This window comes from Squalius cephalus (genome assembly GCF_949319135.1).
Source record: "Squalius cephalus genome assembly, chromosome: 4".
NCBI lineage: Eukaryota > Metazoa > Chordata > Actinopteri > Cypriniformes > Leuciscidae > Squalius > Squalius cephalus.
Window position 1 is genome coordinate 15,741,721 of NC_137125.1, and position 19,335 is coordinate 15,761,055.

General features: G+C 36.0%; 1 pseudogene across 1 annotated transcript in view; it reads left to right on the top strand.

Moving 5' to 3' along the window:
• Nucleotides 1-19,335, top strand: part of LOC307157321 (NLR family CARD domain-containing protein 3-like) — a 125,863-nt pseudogene that overhangs the window by 72,714 nt on the left and 33,814 nt on the right. The window contains exons 2-5 of the transcript in view: nt 1,078-1,356; nt 1,595-3,380; nt 3,644-3,817; nt 4,578-4,751. The product of the transcript in view is annotated as an NLR family CARD domain-containing protein 3-like (transcript). The remainder of the gene's footprint in view (nt 1-1,077; nt 1,357-1,594; nt 3,381-3,643; nt 3,818-4,577; nt 4,752-19,335) is intronic.

Genomic DNA, 19,335 nt, shown 5'->3' on the forward strand with positions numbered 1-19,335 from the left:
TCTATATAGACTGTCATTGTGCAGAATACCATACAATGGTATATTTTCTGTCAGATTTTTTTATCTGAAGCCAAATTAGATCACAGAAGATTATTTAAAACACTCGTCTTGCGTTATGAAGTAAGTCTGGAGCACAAACATGGTTTTAATCTCATAAATTGTCGTGTATTGATGGTGTGCTAAGCTAACATGCTAGCTAGCCCTAGGTGCACCTGCAACCTAGAAATTTATACTTTTATGATTTTTTGAATGCTTACTGAAAGTTTCTTTATTCAAGAAATGCATTTGATACAGTTTAAAATGTGAGGTGAACTTTGAAAAGAAATTAGGGACTGAAACCCTATGAATAGCCTGTGAATAGCTAGTCATTAGTAACTATAATGCAGACAAAAGAAATGCATATTTAGAGCCATAACCAGTCTGGAGAGGTGTGAATGTGTGCAGGGGGAGACTGAGACTGAATGGGGATCGTTTGCACCACAAAACAATAGAGACAATATACTGGATAGATGCTTAGAAGATGGCAATAAACATCAGTTGCATTTTAGCGTCAAATCAAAATAAAGTCATTGACATGGTCTTGAAAAACATTTAACTAAATACAGAGTTTTGGACTTATTATCTTCAGATTTGAAACATAAAATGTTTAGACATGTGGCTTTAGCTGTAGTGCATTTCTAGATTGGTACAGTGCCAACTTCAATTTTATTTTCATAAGGATGTTTCATAAAAAATAATTTCTAATAACTTTACAAAACTTTGAAGCTATTTATAAAAAAAAATTTCATTATGACAATAATTAATTCTACATTTACAATAAACTGCCAGGTGTCAGCTTTCAAATGAGATCATACTTGTGCTTTTAGTGCAAAGGGTTCATGAACTGTATCTGTTTCAGTTTGGGTATGTCATTTCTGGGGATTTTTCAAAGTGGGGGTGCAGCTTAACAGGTTAACAGATGAGCTTGGATGAGAGTCCTGATCCGATCACTGCTTCATTTCATAATCCATATAACAATTGAGCGCTTAGGTCAACATGTTAAGAGTGAAACTACTTTCTTTTCTTTTCATCCTGCAGCTGTGAATCTGTGAAGGGTGATGGCGTCTGTTAAAGAACTGCTGTTAAACTCACTGAAGGACCTGAGAGAAGATGATCTAAAGGAGTTTCAGTGTTACTTAGAGAATGATCATGAGTGTATAACAAAGTCTGATATGGAGAATGCAAATAGATTAATAACTGTGGATAAGATGGTAGCATGTTTTGGACCAGAAGAAGCTGTGAAGATCACAGTGGAGATCCTGAGGAAGATAAACCAAATCAATCTGGCTAATCAGCTGGAGAACAAACACAAGCAAGGTAACATTTAATTCACTCTGCAATATTCTCTCAATAGTGACAATCCGATAAATCCAATTCCAATTGCATTCAAGTTTTAACCAAGGCATTTCTATGTTGTCAACTTCAGCATAATCAGTGTAAGGTACATGTAAACACTATTGTAGTAAGAGTGTGATTCATTTGAATATAGTAGAAGCAGGATTTTATGAAAAACACAATCACTTAATTTTGCTGTATTTTCCCCTATTTCTTAAAGGCTCAACTGCAGACGATAGAGAAGCTACACTTCATGATTACACAGAGACCAGCTGCAGACTAAAGAACAAATTAAAACGGGACTACAAGCAGATATTGCTTGGTAATTCAGAGACGGGTCATCGGGAATACCTGAGCGATGTCTACACTGATTTATATGTGGTGGGGAATGAGACTGGAGGAAGAGTGAACGACCATGAAGTGATACAGATCGAATCAAATCACAACCGACTGACTGCGAAGGAGACGGCAATCAAGTGTAATGACATGTTTAAAGTCCAGTGTGACACGGGTCGACGAAACAGAAAAGTGCTGACAACAGGGATCGCAGGAGTTGGAAAAACTGTCTCTGTCAATAAATTCATCTTTGACTGGGCTGAAGGAACAGAAAATCAGGATATAGTCTTCATATTTCCACTTCCATTCCGTAGACTGAATTTGATTAAAGAAGAGTACAGTCTCATGGGACTGCTCAACAAATACTTCTTTAGAAGTCCTGAAGAATTGCCCTCTCTTCCTGAAGGTGATGGTAAAGTTATGTTCATCTTTGATGGGCTGGATGAATGTCTCTTTCCTTTGAACTTTAAAGAAGATGACACATTTACAAATGTAAATAAAAAAACAACAGTGAGTAAGATAATAATAAATCTTATCAAGACACATCTGGTTCCCTCTGCTCTCATCTGGATCACATCCAGACCAGCAGCAGCCAGTCTGATTTCCCGAAACTACATTGATCAAGTGACAGAGGTGCGAGGATTTAACGATGAGCAGAAAGAGCAATACTTCATCAATAACAGCAGTCCTGAGGTTGCTGGAAACCTCATCAGTCACATCAGGAAATCCAGGAGTCTGTACATCATGTGCCACATCCCAGTCTTCTGCTGGATCTCTCTTATTGTTCTTCAGCCTCTACTGGCTCGAGAGAGTAATGACAAAACTCCCACAACTCTCACAGGGATGTACACAAGCTTCTTAATTTCTCAGAAGCAACAGATGGAAGAAAAATACTGTGAGCTCGAACCTAATTCCAATGCAGTGTCTTTTGATCAGATTATTCTGAAGCTTGGGAAACTGGCCTTTCAACAGCTGGAGAAAGGAAACCTTATTTTCTACAAAAAAGATCTTGAGGAATGTGGACTAGATGTCAGTGAAGGTTCAGTGTACTCTGGGTTATGCACTCGAATGTTTCAGGAGGAAAGGGTAGCAGCAAGAAACGTTTACAGCTTCGTACATCTCAGTGTACAGGAATTCCTTGCTGCTCTTTATGTGTTTATGATGGGCAAAGACAAGAAAACAAACTCATTTCTTCAATCCTGGAGAGAAAAACTGGCATGGAAACTGTCCAAAAAGCCACTGTTTCAGCTTCATAAGGCTGCAGTCAAGAAGGCTTTACAGAGTGAGAACGGACACCTGGACCTTTTCCTCAGGTTCCTCCTGGGTCTCTCTCTGGAGTCCAATCAGAGTGACCTGAAGGAACTATGTTAAAGACACTGTTGACTATATTAAACAGACAATAGAGACAGAGAAATCAGTGGAAAGAACCATCAATCTCTTCCACTGTCTGAGTGAACTGAAAGATGACTTTGTGGAGGAAATCCAGAAGACTCACTGAGCTCAGGAAAACTTTCAGCACATTATCTCTCCTCTGCTCAATGGTCTGGTCTGGTGTTTGTGCTACAGATGTCAGAAGAGACTCAAGAGATATTTGAACTGCAGAAATACAGAAGATCTGATGAAGCACTAATGAGACTGCTGCCAGTGATCAGAAACACCAGAAGAGCACTGTAAGAGTCTCCTTTACATTAATTTATAAACACTTGTTAGTCTTTTGTAATTGCCTTCATTTTAAATGGGTGACTTGTTGGCCTAGACAGTTCAGAAAAATTAATAAAAGTAATGTGTGTGAAAATAAATGCTGGATTGATGTTTTATGAAGAGATAATTGTTTTAGATTTGCTTAATTCACTACAGTTAAAGTTTTTTTCACGCTCCAGATTATAAACGCTTATAAGCATTACTACTGATCTTTGTTTTGTTCTCTACACAGGCTACACAGCTGTAATCTCACAGCTCAGTCCTGTGAGAGTTTATCATCAGCTCTACAATCCTCAAACTCCTTTCTGAGAGAGCTGGACCTGAGTAACAATGACCTGCAGGATTCTGGAGTGAAGCTTCTTTCTAATGGACTGAAGAGTCCAAACTGTCAGCTGGAGATACTGAGGTGAATGGTTTTAAAATAATTAACTATGCTATAATCAAAGGCTGACTTAACCAATAAGGGTGGTAAGTGGCCGCTTAGCACCCCAAGATACAAAACATTTGCAGGAATGTGATATTTTTCCATGTTTATACAGACATATGACCCATAAGGACTGCATAAATTTAAGAAAAAATATTATATTATTTCATGCATGATTTGCTTCTGACAGCACTGAACAAGCTAGCAGCGCCATCTAGTGGCTGTGCACAGGACACAGTTAGCATCTCAGCCAGGGCTCAAAATTAACACCACACACCAAATGGCAATTAACTGAAACAGAGTTACTTATCAGTTGGCTGGGATTTTTTTTTTTATTAATACTAATAATGCATTGTTGAGAGAACAGGATATGGCTGTATTCATATAAATATACATTCTGACTGTAAGGACCAAGGTTAGAACTAGGCTGTGAGGGCTAAATGTAGAATGCTAATGATAAAGTTATTCCAAAACTGTAACTCCAGTTGTTCCAAGGAGTCAATACAAAAAGCCAAGAGGGTGATTGTTTCCCAAAATGGTCAATTAAAAACATCTTGCAGGCCTAGACAGTTCATAAAATGAATAAAACTAATGTGTGTGAAAATAAATGCTGGCGTAATATTTTATGAAGAGATAATTGTTTTAGCTGTGCTTAATTCACTACAGTTAAAGGTTTTTTCAAGCTCCAGATTATAAAGGCTAATAAGCATTACTACTGCTCTTTGTTTTGTTCTCTACACAGGCTACACAGCTGTAATCTCACAGCTCAGTCCTGTGAGAGTTTATCATCAGCTCTACAATCATCAAACTCCTTTCTGCGAGAGCTGGACCTGAGTAACAATGACCTGCAGGATTCTGGAGTGAAGCTTCTTTCTGATGGACTGAAGAGTCCAAACTATCAGCTGGAGATACTGAGGTGAATGTTTTAAAATAATTAACTATGTTATAATCAGAGGCTGACCAATAAGCAAGGTAAGCGGCTGCTTAGCACACCCAAGAGACAAAACATTTGCAGGAAAGTGATATTTTTCCATATTTTTACAGACGTATGACCCACATGGACTGCATAAGTTTAATAACAATATTGTTTGGGGTGAGGGGAAGGGAATGGACTGTATTAAGATTGAATTTGCAACAGTAACTAAAAGTGTAAAATGCTTCCATTTCATGCTTGATTTGCTTCTGACAGCACTGAACACACTACTACTTTTGTCTAAACTAACAAATTTTTATTTCTCAGAGGAAGGAATACTTTGGGTAAAATCTTATCTTTCAAATAGGAAACAATGTGTATGTACTGATGGTGTGAAATCTTCTTATATTGCTTGCCCCAAGGGGGTTCCACAAGGTTCTATTTTAGGACCAATTTTATTTTCACTTTACATTAATGACTTACCTGAAGAAGGTAAAGATGTAAATATTCAGTATGCAGATGATGTAGTTATTTATACCCATGCAAAGAATTTTGAAAAAGCCTCGATTACTTTGACCTCTGCTATGACTAATGTACAGGATTGGCTTATCAGGACAGGTTTAATATTGAACACAAAAAAATCTGTGTGTATGATGTTTTCAAAACGGTTAGTAGAGATGACACATTCAAATGTATTTCTAGGAGGAGAGGAAATAGAAGTTGTGAAAGAGTTTACGTATATTGCAGTTACTTTGGATTCTACTCTCACTTTTAAAAGCCATGTAAAAAAGTTGTCTAATATTGTGAAATTTAATTTAAAGAATTTTAGGCATATTAGGTCATTCTTGACAGTTGGTGCTGCAAGGTTGTATTTATATTCAATGATTCTTTCACATATGCAGTATTGTTTCAGTAGTTGGTCACTCACGAGTAACTCAATTCTTAAGTCAATAGAAACACTGTATAAGAAGGCGATAAAAGTGCTTGATAAAAAAAACTCTCATTTCACCACTGTAAGATAAAAATAAAAACAATCTATTGAGTTTTGAAAATTAAAAAAAATTTAAGCTTTGTTTATAAGGTTTGGCATGGGCTTGCTCCACCTCCGTTGAAGGAAACGTGGACGTTCCACTAGAAACAAACATTGATGTATTGTTTTTAATTTATTACTGTGAAGCTGCTTTGATACAACCTATGTTGTGAAAAGCGCTATATAAATAAACTTGACTTGACTTGACTTGAAGGAGTTAATTAAACAGAGGGCAGATTGTGGTATTGGTACCAGGTCTGTCAGTAGAGGGGATTGGGAAGTACCAAATAGGCGAACATCTTTTGGCCAGAAAGTTTTATCAGTGATAGGGAGCAAATATTTTAATAGTTTGCCACAGTCAGTACGACAATGTTCTACTTATCACACTTTTAAAGAACATCTTAAGAAGTGGCTTATGAAAAATCAAGTGTGTAAACATTCTTCTTAGCAATTTTTGTGATGTGTTTTATGTATTGTGTTTTAGTAGAGTCTTGTGTATAGTGAGTATTTGTTATTGTGTGCACCTGCCTAAGGACTACAGACGTAAATAAGCAATACTGCTATAATCCGGCTTGTTTACATTTTGTATTTTGTACAAATGTTCATCAACATGCTTTGTCCCTATCAAATAAATTAAATAAATAAACAAGCTAGCAGCGTCATCTAGTGGCTGAGCAGAGGACACATTTAGCATCTCAGCCAGGGTTCAAAATGTAAGAAATACAAGACTGATGAAGGGTTGGAGGCAGGCAGCCATTATTAATTATCCATAGAGAGTTACTTATCAGTTGGCTGGGATTTTTTTTAAATTAATACTAACAATGCATTGTTGAGAGAACAGGATATGGCTGTATTCATATAAATATACATTCTGACTGTAAGGACCAAGGTTAGAACTAGGCTGTGAGGGCTGAATGTAGAAGGTTAATGATATAATGAAGTTATTCCAAAACTGTAACTCCAGTTGTTCCAAGGGGTCAATACAAAAAGGTCCATTAAAAACATCAAAAAATGTCAAAGAGAAAATATGAGGATAACAAAAGGAAATGTCAAAAAATCACATAGAGCAAATACATCCAAATAAATTCACAGGAAGCATTTACCAAAGACTGGAGAGGTTGGTGTCAACATATCAAACACTGAGCAAAAAACAGAGGAACAGAGCTACTTAAATACACTCACAGGAAACGAGGCACAGGTGAGAACAATAACACATGATACGATGGTGGGAAACTGAAATGAAATACAATGAGGGCCTCTTGTGGCCAAAACTAGTCAATAAACCTAACACTGAAATGCTCTGTGTTTCAGAGTGAAGCATGGCACTGTATTCATTTACACACAAGCAACTCATAATCCTGTGTTTTCAGTGTGTCAGAGCATCTCAGGCTACGTTTACACGTAGGTGGCTATTTTCATAAACGGACATTTCACCCCTCTTCGTTTTCAAAAATAACATCGTGCACACGAACCTGTGTATATGCTGTCAAGAGCATGCCAAACCTGTAGGTGGCAGTGTAACGAGAAGCTCAAGCCCACCTTAGCCAATCAGAATCCCGAAAATAGTCACATTCTGTGACGTCGCTGCCTAAAACTCCACTCTGGCCGGAGTTTTTAGAAAGAATCGGTTTCATTGGCGAATTCTCCGTTTGCGTGTAAACGAAGGGCGCAAACGAAGGAAAATGTCTCCGTTTTTCAAAATAACCATGTACGTGTAAACGGGGCTCCAGTTCACAGTAAATCAGTGGTCTCAAACTGAGCTCCTGGAGGGCCACTGTCCAGCAGAGTTTAAATCCAACCAGCTCCAAAACACCTGCCTGGAAGTTTTTAGTAATCCTGATGACTTTGATTAAAGAGTATAGAAGCTCAAGAGGCGAAACTCTGTTGTGTTATGGGTAACAGTCTGTAGATGGCGCTGCGGAGGCGCGTCCGCCATTATGGACTGAAAGCTGCTGAAATCGTTGCTAGATTACACATCTTTTTGACTAATGCTTCCATTCTGTCAATGCCTCTTCTCTCACAAAAAAAAAAAAGAAAAAATCTCATACACAAATGCACACACAAAAGATGGTGGTGTCTGATTAATTACTGAGATCTTATGGCACCACTTCCATTGTAGTACTGTTTATAGTTCATGATGTGTGCACTTGTTAGATTGCACATCTTTTTTGTACCTTTCTGCCTGTAATAGGACATTCACAGATTGTTTTTGTTCTTGCCATTGAAACGTTCACTGTGTGCACTTTCACTGAAGATGTTGAAAAAACAAGTTGTTAATATTTTTGTGATATTCTATGTAAAAGATTAACTGTCTTTAGAAATGTTCATTTATAATTTTATTTATTTATTTTTCCAAATCATAGGCCTATATATGGTGATGATCACTAATTTCAAAATTAACATTTGAATAAATATCTTATTACTGTGTGTCTGCCTATATATTATTTCATGAATTTCTGTTATTCATATTACAAGGAAAATGCATAATAGAACATAAATATTGACAGATTAAAGGTTTGCAGTAATTTTATAATTATATCTTTGCAAACCGTAAGTGGTAGGCTAATGAAGCCGATTCGGTGGGGGATATACCCTTACGAAAAAGTACTATAGGAATTTTATAGTATTTTGGGACAAAATAATATGATAGTAATCTTATAGGAATACTACAGAAGCGTATTGCATTCTCTTGAGGAAAAATAATCTACTCTGTTTTTATGAATTAACGAGTTAATTATCTCAGAATTACAAGATAATTTTTCATGAAAAAAGTTTTTGCTCTGTTTTTCTGAATTAGCGAGTTAATTATCTCAGAATTACGAGATAATTTTTCATGAATAAAAAGTTTTTGCTGTTTTTCTGAATTAATGACTTAATTATCTCAAAATTATGAGAATTTTTTCTTGAAATAAAATGTATTTGCTCAGTTTTTCTGAATTGAGTTAATTATCTCATAATTATGAGATCATTTTTCATAAAAAATATTTGCTCTGTTTTTCTGAATTAATGACTTAATTATCTCATAATTCTGAGATTAAGAATTAAGTTGGTTCAGTGCCATTGACTCCCATTATTTTTTGGCGTTTTCCTTCAGTTTTCAGTCCATAATGGCGGCCACGCCGTCACGTCATGGGGGCAACTGTTGCTATGGAGCGTTCTATTGAGTTTCGCCTCTTGGGCTTCTATACTCTTTGCTTTGATTAGCTAAATCAGATGTGTTTAATTCAGGTGGAGCTAAACTCTGCAGGACGGTGGCCCTTGAGGAGCTGAGTTTGAGTACACTTCAGTAAATGCTACTTCACATGAACTCCTGCAGGTGAGTTTGGGCCATGTCATGTCATTAAAGGTCTACGTTGTATCAGACTATTGACTTTTTTGCATTATGAACATTTACAGACCATGAAACTTTGACTTTTTATTATTTACAATTTGATATGCGGTCTGTGAACTGTGGTTTGTTCCCTATTTCTTAATATATTTACAATTTGTTATGGAGCTCTCTCCAAAAGTTCAGCGGAGAGAAAGTTGTGATGTGTGATAATGAGTAATGTTGGTACTAATGTAGTACAATTTTTTTTCCTTTTTTTCTTTCCTTTTGCGTTTTCTTTGTCCTTTCACTTAATCTCAGAATCTCAGATATGTCAAGACAGAAGACAGTCACACTATTCATGTTTTCATCATTTATCTTTTTTTTTGTTGTTGTAACTAATGACCACTAGCTTACTCAATGCTCAGTCAGGTGGTTCATGTGTTTAGGTTAGTTCAGGTTTAAACAATGTAATCAAACACAGCAAGACGATGTCACATTTATAACATTTAAATACTCATATTGTTTTCTTTGCAAGAGACCCACTTAAAGATTATGCCAGATTTTGTAAGAAATGGATTGGACAAGTTTATCATTCTAAATTTGTCAGTAAATCTAGAGGTGTGCCAATTATTATCAACAAGTAAATTCCGTTTTCTCCTTCACAAACCTTAGTTGATTCCGGTGGTAGATATGTTATTGTTTCAGGCCTTCTTTATGGCTTAACCGTGACTCTAGCTTATATATATGCACGAAATTACGATGATGAAAATTTTCTTCAGAAAATATTCTCTCTACTCCCTGACCTAAACTTACACTATCTTATTACAGATCTGGCCTTTAAAAACGCGCGTTTTCTCCCGCGGCATTCGGCAATTCGTCTCGTAGAGTCTCGCAGAATTCTGCAAGTGCTTTCGGGGGCGCTACTTACAAATTCCCTCAATGTGTTTCGCTTCACAGAATATCCACCAGGTGGCGCATAAAAAACAACTTTACATTAGATTTTTTCTTTTACTTCACATTACGTCATGATTGTGAGAAAACATCCACAATAAAATATAAATTATAAATAGTAATAGACACAAATATTTACAGTAGGCTACTGTATTATACAGACATTTGAAAATATTTGTAAATGCAAAAGGTTCATTAAGACAAGAAGGGGTATTGGACAACGTTTACGAATTTTTATATGCTTTGTCATTGCTGTGGTTTCCAGGAGATGAGTGCATGCAGAATATTTAACATTGCTTTTATTAAAACAGCAAAGTGACGTTCTTGCCAGTAGCGCATAACTTTTTTGTACAACTATTAAGATGATTGTGCATGCAATGCGCATTTATATAAGTGCAACAGAGAATTTAGTGTGAGCATAATACACGTGACTCTGCCTGTAAAAACCCAGCAGTATTTTTTATATATATACACAAAATCATCCTAACATAATGCAATTAAATAATGCGACTTACCCAGATTCTTAATTCGTGAAGATATTTCTTGTGTGATTGTTCTTGTGCAGATATTTCTTGTGAGGTAATGTTGCAGCTCAACGCGTAGCATTTATATTTTGGGCGCATCTGATTTGCCATTACATTATTAATAAATATTGTAATTGAACTGTCTTAATGCATTAAGCATAAAGATTTTTCCACGTTAGTCTCAGAATGTCCGGGGTTGGTTTGAGGTCTTGCCGACAGTTTGTAAATCTTCTAAATATTCATATTCACAAATTCCATACAAAGGGTGATCAACAGTTATGACTTCTAAAATAAAATAAAAATGACCAGATAAGAGGTATCTGATTGACAGTTTGACAGATGTTGTTTTAAAAAAATAATTACAACATTATGGGGAAGTGGTATTAAATATTCGGTAACACAATACAATTATTTTAAGTATGCATTTTGTTCAGTTTTGCTTTTACAAAATGTTCCCTGTTTTTTATATAATTAATTTAATCTGAGATGTGCGTTATATCGCTTTTTGATCATTATTTGTGTTGTCGAATTTTGACACAGTTTCATTACTTGTTCATAATAATTTGATTCATAATTATGTCGTTCTTTTCTAAAAGTAAAAGTAAAAAAACTAAAAGTTTTTCTAAAAGCAATATTCTAAAGAGATACAAAGACAGTGTACGTGTACCCACCAGATTTCGCCATGAGTCATTTTGTACCCACCACTTTTAACTTCCGTTGACCGTTTTCAGTGGTTATGAGGAGCAATATGAGAGAAAATTTTTGTAATCATTGTCTGACACAAAAAAAAAAATTATAATATTCATTTTATTTTAATTTTCGTGTTCGCATTTATGAGGGAAAAAACAACGTGTCAGTTTACGGTTATGGACGTGAGCGCTCTAAAAGCGGCACTAAAAGACTGCTTTAAAACTTTCACAGAGACCTTAAACAGAACAGCTGCCTTTCTTTAAATCGAATTTCGTTTTGTATTAATTATGTCTTAATTTTAATCAATGTTTCGTGAACCAATTGCCTGGATTTAAGAAGTAAATATAGCAGACAATCACGACATTGGAGGCGCCGGCGATATCTCATAAATGAACCGAAACTCAGCGTGTAATGCACATTCACATTTACAGTGTATTTAGACACATTTAGACGCATTCATAATCATTACTTTTACCGGTTCTTTGTGGCAAGCTTTATGCGTGCGGTCGTGCGCTTGAGTGCGGCTATATTATAGTAAATGCTCATTACTTAAAACAAAGCATAAGCCTCTTCCTGGCATGCAATGGAATCTACAATGTCAGTTGGTTATATCAACATATGTCAAATTAAGTTACGCGATATCAACAAATTAAGCTATAAACATTAATTTGAAATAACTTAAAGCGTATGTATAGTATATTTGCTTAAATAGCATTTAAACAAAGGAACTGCAAGGGATTAAAACCCCGCCCACACGCTGGTGAAAACTGGAAAAACCGGTTTTCTTTTGATTCCCTGAGAGGAGATCGATTAGCATTGGGGGTTGAATCGGCAGACCTGGGGGGTGGGTGGTTGTAATTTCTTGACTCTGTGCAATTGGTAGCAGCTAAAACAAGCAGCTAAAACAAAGACTGTGCAATTAATTACATTTTGGAAATAACTTTCTTCATGTCGTTTTATTTATACACTGTAAAACATTTTTTTTTTTTTTTTTTTTTTGTAAATATTAAATATGTTTTACAAACAATTGGTTTACAAACTCTTGGAGGTTTGTGGTTACCATCATTCAGAAGAGTGGTGCTTGTGTTTAGACTTGTGTTTTACGTGATTAAATCAGGAAGATTACATTGGTTTCTGTCCACACGGAGACGCATTTAAGACGATTTAATCAGGAAATGGAGGCACCGGCGCGATATAACTTGCATTGCTCGTGAACTGAGCTCGTCTCATAAATGAACCGAAACTCAGAAATGTATCTAGAAAGCTTGAAATGTCCACTTTTAAACAAAACAATTCAAAACGAAAAGAAACAGACAACTCTCTTTTGTAAGTGTGCATTTCTCTCTATAGGCACGTTCACAATATCTGCGAAGATGACGAGTCAGCATTGTCAACATCTTTGACTGACACATAAAACACTAGTTGATTAGTAAACAATTAAAATGTCTCCTTGCTATATTTGACACATGATTACTTTTGCCAGTTCTTTGTGGCAAGCTTTATGCATCCGTTAACTATCGAATATCGTGACTCATATTTTGTACCAGACCATTTATGGTTGTTCATATTGTTCAACAAAGTTCTTGATAAAAAAAGAAAAGAAAAAAAAGAAGCTACTGTGCCTAATATTATTGTTGTATAGCGCGCAAGGTTTATGCGCATGCTTTAAGTCTTCTCCGTTTTTAGTGTATGTCTGTGGCAGAATTACAGTGCCTGGTCTGGTATGTATACTAGGCTACATCGTTTTGAGTCGGTTTCAGTGGTTTAGTGTGTACGCAGATATTTCTTGAGACGACGCCATGTTTTTATGTTTTTATGCACTTTTACTCTTTTAGTTTTGTTGCAATTTCACCAAAAGCTTATAATTAGGAAATACACACAACACGCTAAACTTATATTCTCTATATGTTAAAAATGTTGTAAAAAATACGTATTATTCTTATATAATAAGAATAACAATATGATACATTTATATTGCACTCGAAATGATTTAGATATGGAAAGAGGAATTCTTCTCAACTACCACCAATAAAGTTTTAAAATTCTTCTTTAGAAAATATTATATTTTGATGATTCTGCAAGTTCAGCAGACAGTGAGGTTCGGGTTTGTTCCGATCAGAGCTCGTGAGTGGAGAGCGCATTTCTGAATATTCCGCTCCGCTCAATCGTTCATTCCGCTCAGGGTCCACGGCCTCGCTCAACACAGATGTCCTGTTGCCTGGTTCGAAAATATGTGGAATACGGGCTGCTTTCGACTAAAAGGTTTTTTTTTTTGTAGTCGACTAGTATACTAGGCTAGTTGTTCATTTAAGTAATTCGTGGACAAATCGCCCCTTTATATTAATTTAATTAGCCTACTTATGGATCATGAGCGTTTACGTAATATAGCCGCACTCAAGCGCACGACCGCACGCATAAAGCTTGCCACAAAGAACCGGTAAAAGTAATGATTATGAATGCGTCTAAATGTGTCTAAATACACTGTAAATGTGAATGTGCATTACACGCTGAGTTTCGGTTCATTTATGAGATATCGCCGGCTCCTCCAATGTCGTGATTGTCTGCTATATTTACTTCTTAAATCCAGGCAATTGGTTCACGAAACATTGATTAAAATTAAGATATAATTAATACAAAACGAAATTCAATTTAAAGAAAGGCAGCTGTTCTGTTTGAGGTCTCTGTGAAAGTTTTAAAGCAGACTTTTATTGCCGCTTTTAGAGCGCTCACGTCCATAACCGTAAACTGACACGTTGTTTTTTCCCTCATAAATGCGAACACGAAAATTAAAATAAAATGAATATTATATATTTTTTTGTTGTGTCAGACAATGATTACAAAATTTTTCTCTCATATTGCTCCTCATAACCACTGAAAACGGTCAACGGAAGTTAAAAGTGGTGGGTACACGTACAATGTTTGTATCTCTTTAGAATATTGCTTTTAGAAAAAACTTTGTTTTTTTTACTTTTAGAAAAAAATGACAATTATGAATCAAATTATTATGAACAAATAATGAAACTGTGTCAAAATTCGACAACACAAAGAATGATCAAAAAGCGATATAACGCACATCTCAGGTTAAATTAATTAAGCTCCTCATAACCACTGAAAACGGTTAAAAAAAATCGAATCAAAAGTCAAATTAATATGGACTGAAGTTAAAAGTGGTGGGTACAAAATGACTCATGACGAAATCTGGTGGGTGCGTACCCACCGTCCCCACCGAAATCGACGCCTATAAGGGAAACATGATAGTATAAAAAGTACTGTGTGTAATGCAGAAAAGCGCATTACAACCATGTTAAAACTATTTAAAACGTTAAGATGCAAAAATGAACTAAATGTAAAATTAGATAATGATATTGCGCAAATGATCTCGGTCTCTTTAAAGGTCTTCGCAAATTATTATAAGACTCAGTTATCATAGCCTACATCACATCTCTTCTACTGTAAGTACACAGGAAAAAAAAATAAGACAAATGATGCGCGTTTGAGTCGGATTTTTATGAAGAATATGTGACTGTTTATGTAACTGGCAAAAGAAAACATTGTATTCGTCATACTTCGTCAACTCAGTATGGCCACATGAAACACGACTGCCATCTACAGGTTTTAGTATTTCCTGCGTCCAACACCTAATCCCCCTTCTGCACGATCCCGCAGAATTTCGGAAGTGCTCGTGGCATTCTTTTCTCTGAGACGCGCATTTTTAAAGGCCACATCTGTATGTGAGGTGATTTTAATTGTTCTCTGAACCCTTCTCTAGACCATTCATCCACTAAATCTGCCCAACCCTCTAAAACTAGACAAGAAATTGTTGTCTAAAGTGAGGGCCTGAACATATGGCAGCATTCTTATATCTGACCATGCTCCACTTTCACTTTCTCTTCAGTTTCAGGATAAGATGTTTGGTTCTCAAAGTTGGAGATTTAATTCTCTACTGCTCTCTGAGAAAGAATTTTGTGATTCATTATAACCCAATTAGATATCTTTTTGGAGATAAACCACCCCTGAGACCTCATCTTCCACAATTTGGGAATCTTTGAAAGCATATGTTCAGGTCAAGTCATTTCATATTCAGCCTGTGTAAATAGACAATAAAGGATGAAGCTAGAAGAATTATCTCTTGAAATTCTTTGGCTCGATTCAGCTTATGCAGCTTCTCAAGATTCTGAAATTTACAAAAAGAGACTCAAATTTCAATCTGATTTTAACCCTCTGGGCTCTAAGGTGTTTTTGGGGCCCTTGGGATGTTTTGACATGCCCTGACATTTGTGCTTTTTTCAGTTATTTATAAACATGATAATAGCAAAGGTGTAAATTCACTCTATATAGCACAAACAGGGCTACCATAATATGTGAGCAATGAATGAATGAATGTAGATGTTTGTATTTTTAAGAGAATAATGTTTATGCGTGGTTATTGGAAAAAAATAAAAATGAAAGTTGCTGAAATAAGACCACAAAACTCATACTAAATATGTGTCATTAAGACTTTTGACTAATGGATGTTGTCGCTTCGAGTTCTGGCTTCAAAATTATGTGAAAATAGTCTTGCTTTATCGTTCACATAAAACAATACATTGATTTAAATTGTGTAAAACAGGTTTTGCTTGGAAAGCCAATATACGAGGGGGGCGTAAAGGGGGAGTAGTTTACACCTGAGAATAAAATGTCCAACCCATTATGCATAATGAGCCATTCATTCAGGTGTGACACTGACTGAGCCACAATGCAAGGACAAAATATATATTCAGAAGAAGACTTATATTGACCATTTAAGATTTTGCTTACATCTATCTTGTAAATATGTTTTGCTATTTTATTAAAAAGGTTACAATTACAACAATAATTACAATTTCGCGTGGATTTTGCTGAGAATGGTGACAAGCCAAGTAAACTTCTTGCACTTAAAGGAAAAGTCAGCTAAACATTTTTTAAAAACCTTTGCCCATACCTACAATAATGGACACAATGAGAAAAGAGCTAGAATTACCGTTTGCCACAGAGGAGATAGTGCTAGCAATCCAGAGTATGCAAAATGGCAAGACCCCTGGGCCCAATGGGTTCCCTGTGCAGAAAGATGTTTTCTCAAACACTTAAAACGCCGCTCCTAATGTTATTAGACTACATTATTAATGGCTGCCTGCCTCCAACCATTCGTCAGTCTTGTATCTCTTTTATTTTGAAAAAAGACAAAGACCCACACGAATGTGGTTCGTACAGGCCAATCAGTCTTTTGAACGTAGATGTAAAGATACTGGGTAAAATGCTTGCAAAGCATCTTGAGTTGATTTTACTGGCAATCACACACAATGACCAAACGGTTTTATTCAAAACAGACTACGGTCTCAAAATATAAGAAGGGCATTGAATATAATTTATTCCTCTAATTTTCACCCATCAAAGGCTCTTCTGGACGCAGAGAAAGCCTTTGATCGGGTGGAATGGGATTACCTTTTCTGTGTGCTACAGAAATTCGGTTTTGGCAACACGTTCATATCCTGGAGAAAACTTTTATATTCCTCCCCAGTATGTTTAGTATGTAATATCAGCGTAGACGCCATTCTTCTTATGATTTAACAAGCACATAAGGATTTATGGGAAGTGTTCCTGGTTTCGGCTGACCTAATCTATGCAGCCTAACATTGATTTATAGAAGTCTATAATTTGTTATGTGTATACTAGGCCAAATATGTTTTTAGTCTAGATTAGACTCCATTAATAATGGCTGCCTGCCTCCAACCCTTCATCAGTCTTGTATTTCCTTGATTTTGACAAATGCTTTTTGCATTGGTAATTGAACCCTTGGCAATCTCCATTCGTAGTGAGCAGGCCATACAGGGAATTAGGAGAGCTGGTGCTGTTCACACATTTCTTTATACAGCGATGATGTTTCAATGTTTAAAGTTGCTTCCCATAGTTTTAAATATTTAGGATGAATATTTACACATGAGTGCATAGATCTTTTCAAGGCTAATTTTACCACTCTCCTCCAACGGGTGCAGAAAGATTTTACTCGCTGGTCGGCCCTTCCCCTTTCATTGGCTGGACGTGTGAATTCGGTAAAGATGAATGTGTTAACTAGATTTCTGTTTTTATTTTAATGTGTCCCAATTTTATACCAAAATATTTTTTTTTAAATCCCATCTCATTTTTATTTTTTGGATCAAAGGACCAGCCAGAATCCGTAGAGAAATACTTCAGAAACCAAAGCTTGAGGGTGGGCTTGCCCTTCCTTATTTCTTCTTTTACTACTGGGCAGCAAATATACACTCTACATTGTTCTAGTTTCAGAGTCATTTGGGCTCAGTGACTGGGTCCCGGCTTGGGTCGGTTTTGAAGAGGGTTCCTGCTCCCCAGTCTCGCCTGCCGCACTATTGTGTGGTCCTCTTACTGCCATCTCGTGCTGTCCTTACAGCAATTATATTGTCCGACAATCGTTACGATGTTTGGTCCCAATTCCGAACCATTTCTGCCTTCAGCGCTTCCCAGTGTCTTCACCTATAAACCGTAACCCTTTATTACCCCCCTGACTTAATGACAAAGCATTTAATATTTTGCAGAGAGCAGGAATTTTGGATGTCAATTATATTTACATTGATAATGTTTTTTCCAGCTTTTTACAATTGAAACAAACATTCTCTCTCTCTTGTGCACAATTTTTTGATATTTTCAGCTCAGAACTTTTGTTAAATTCATTGCTTGACTTTCCGAATCTTCCAAAATCTTCGCTTGATCAGGTTCTTAACCCTCTAAGGCCGACAAACGTGCGGGCGCGTTTTGCTGGATTTTCTCCACATTGTAGCACTATAAACATAAATTACTCCGTCATTTATGGTCATACAGAAAAAAGAAATATAAAAAAATAATCTGTGTTATTTCTCCTTTTGTATGTGTCCACTTACAATCAAATCAAAACATTGTGCTTTTGTAAAATAAAGAAAATAAACAGGGTGTGTTTCTGCCTCTCCGTCGCGGTGAACTTTTTTTTCTTGAGCACGTCTATAAACTGAAACAAAACTCAGCGAATACTTGTCACACATTTATGAGCCATATACCTTTATAAACTTTTAAGTGTGTACTTTTAAATGATCGGATTCAAAACGAAAACAAATATTATCTGTTTAAGTAATTTGTATAAAACCAACAAGATGTCCAGCTTCTCAAACGCTTGCTCATTACAGTTAATTTGGCCACGCCCACTCGCACAAAAGATATTCACATGCAAATCTCCACATGGAACGCGGACTCGCTCATTACCTCAACAACAAAACACTTCACTTCACTTTTCGTCGAGGTTGAAAGGCGCACCTGAGCTTACATTGGATTTAGGCTACCTCAGAAGAAGAAGAACGCGATTTGAAGACAAGAAAGATGTAAGGTAAGAAATTCTTACATATTAGTTTGTTATTGTTGCATAAATGTCACGTTGCAGTTGAACTGTTGCTAGATATATGGGGAATATTATAATATTTAGACCCGTGTTTACTGTTACTGTGTTTGTGGATATCTGCTCAAACGTAGATATGTATATGGTAACCATAATGTTTTATATTTGAGCGCGATCGCGTTTGAATGTACTGTATCATATTTTGGATGAAAGCAAAACGCACCAAACGGCTTCATGTTTTTATTATTATCTCATTTCATATCATCATAACGGATGGAAACATTTGAAGTAACATAATAATCAATATATTTTTCTCTAGCTTAGTTGTTACTGAAATCTTTTGGAAGATTTATACTGCTATAGGTTATTTATTGTTATTATTATTTTATCCGGCACTGCGCATATACCTTATGCCTACAATGCACAACAAACCTGGTGTTCATTATATTATATATTGTTGGAAACATTTGTGTGTGTGTGTGTGTATTCTGTGAATTTTAAAAAGGAATTTTAAAAAGCAATTTTAACCAGAAAAATCTAATATTTATTTCCAAAATCGTGCAGGCCTTTCTCTTGATATCAGTATGTTAACTTTTTTTTTCAGGGCCCAGATGCCACTGAGGACTTCAACATTCACATGAGTCTCTGTGCGTGAACACGGTAAAGTGAAAATCTTGGAAATGAAA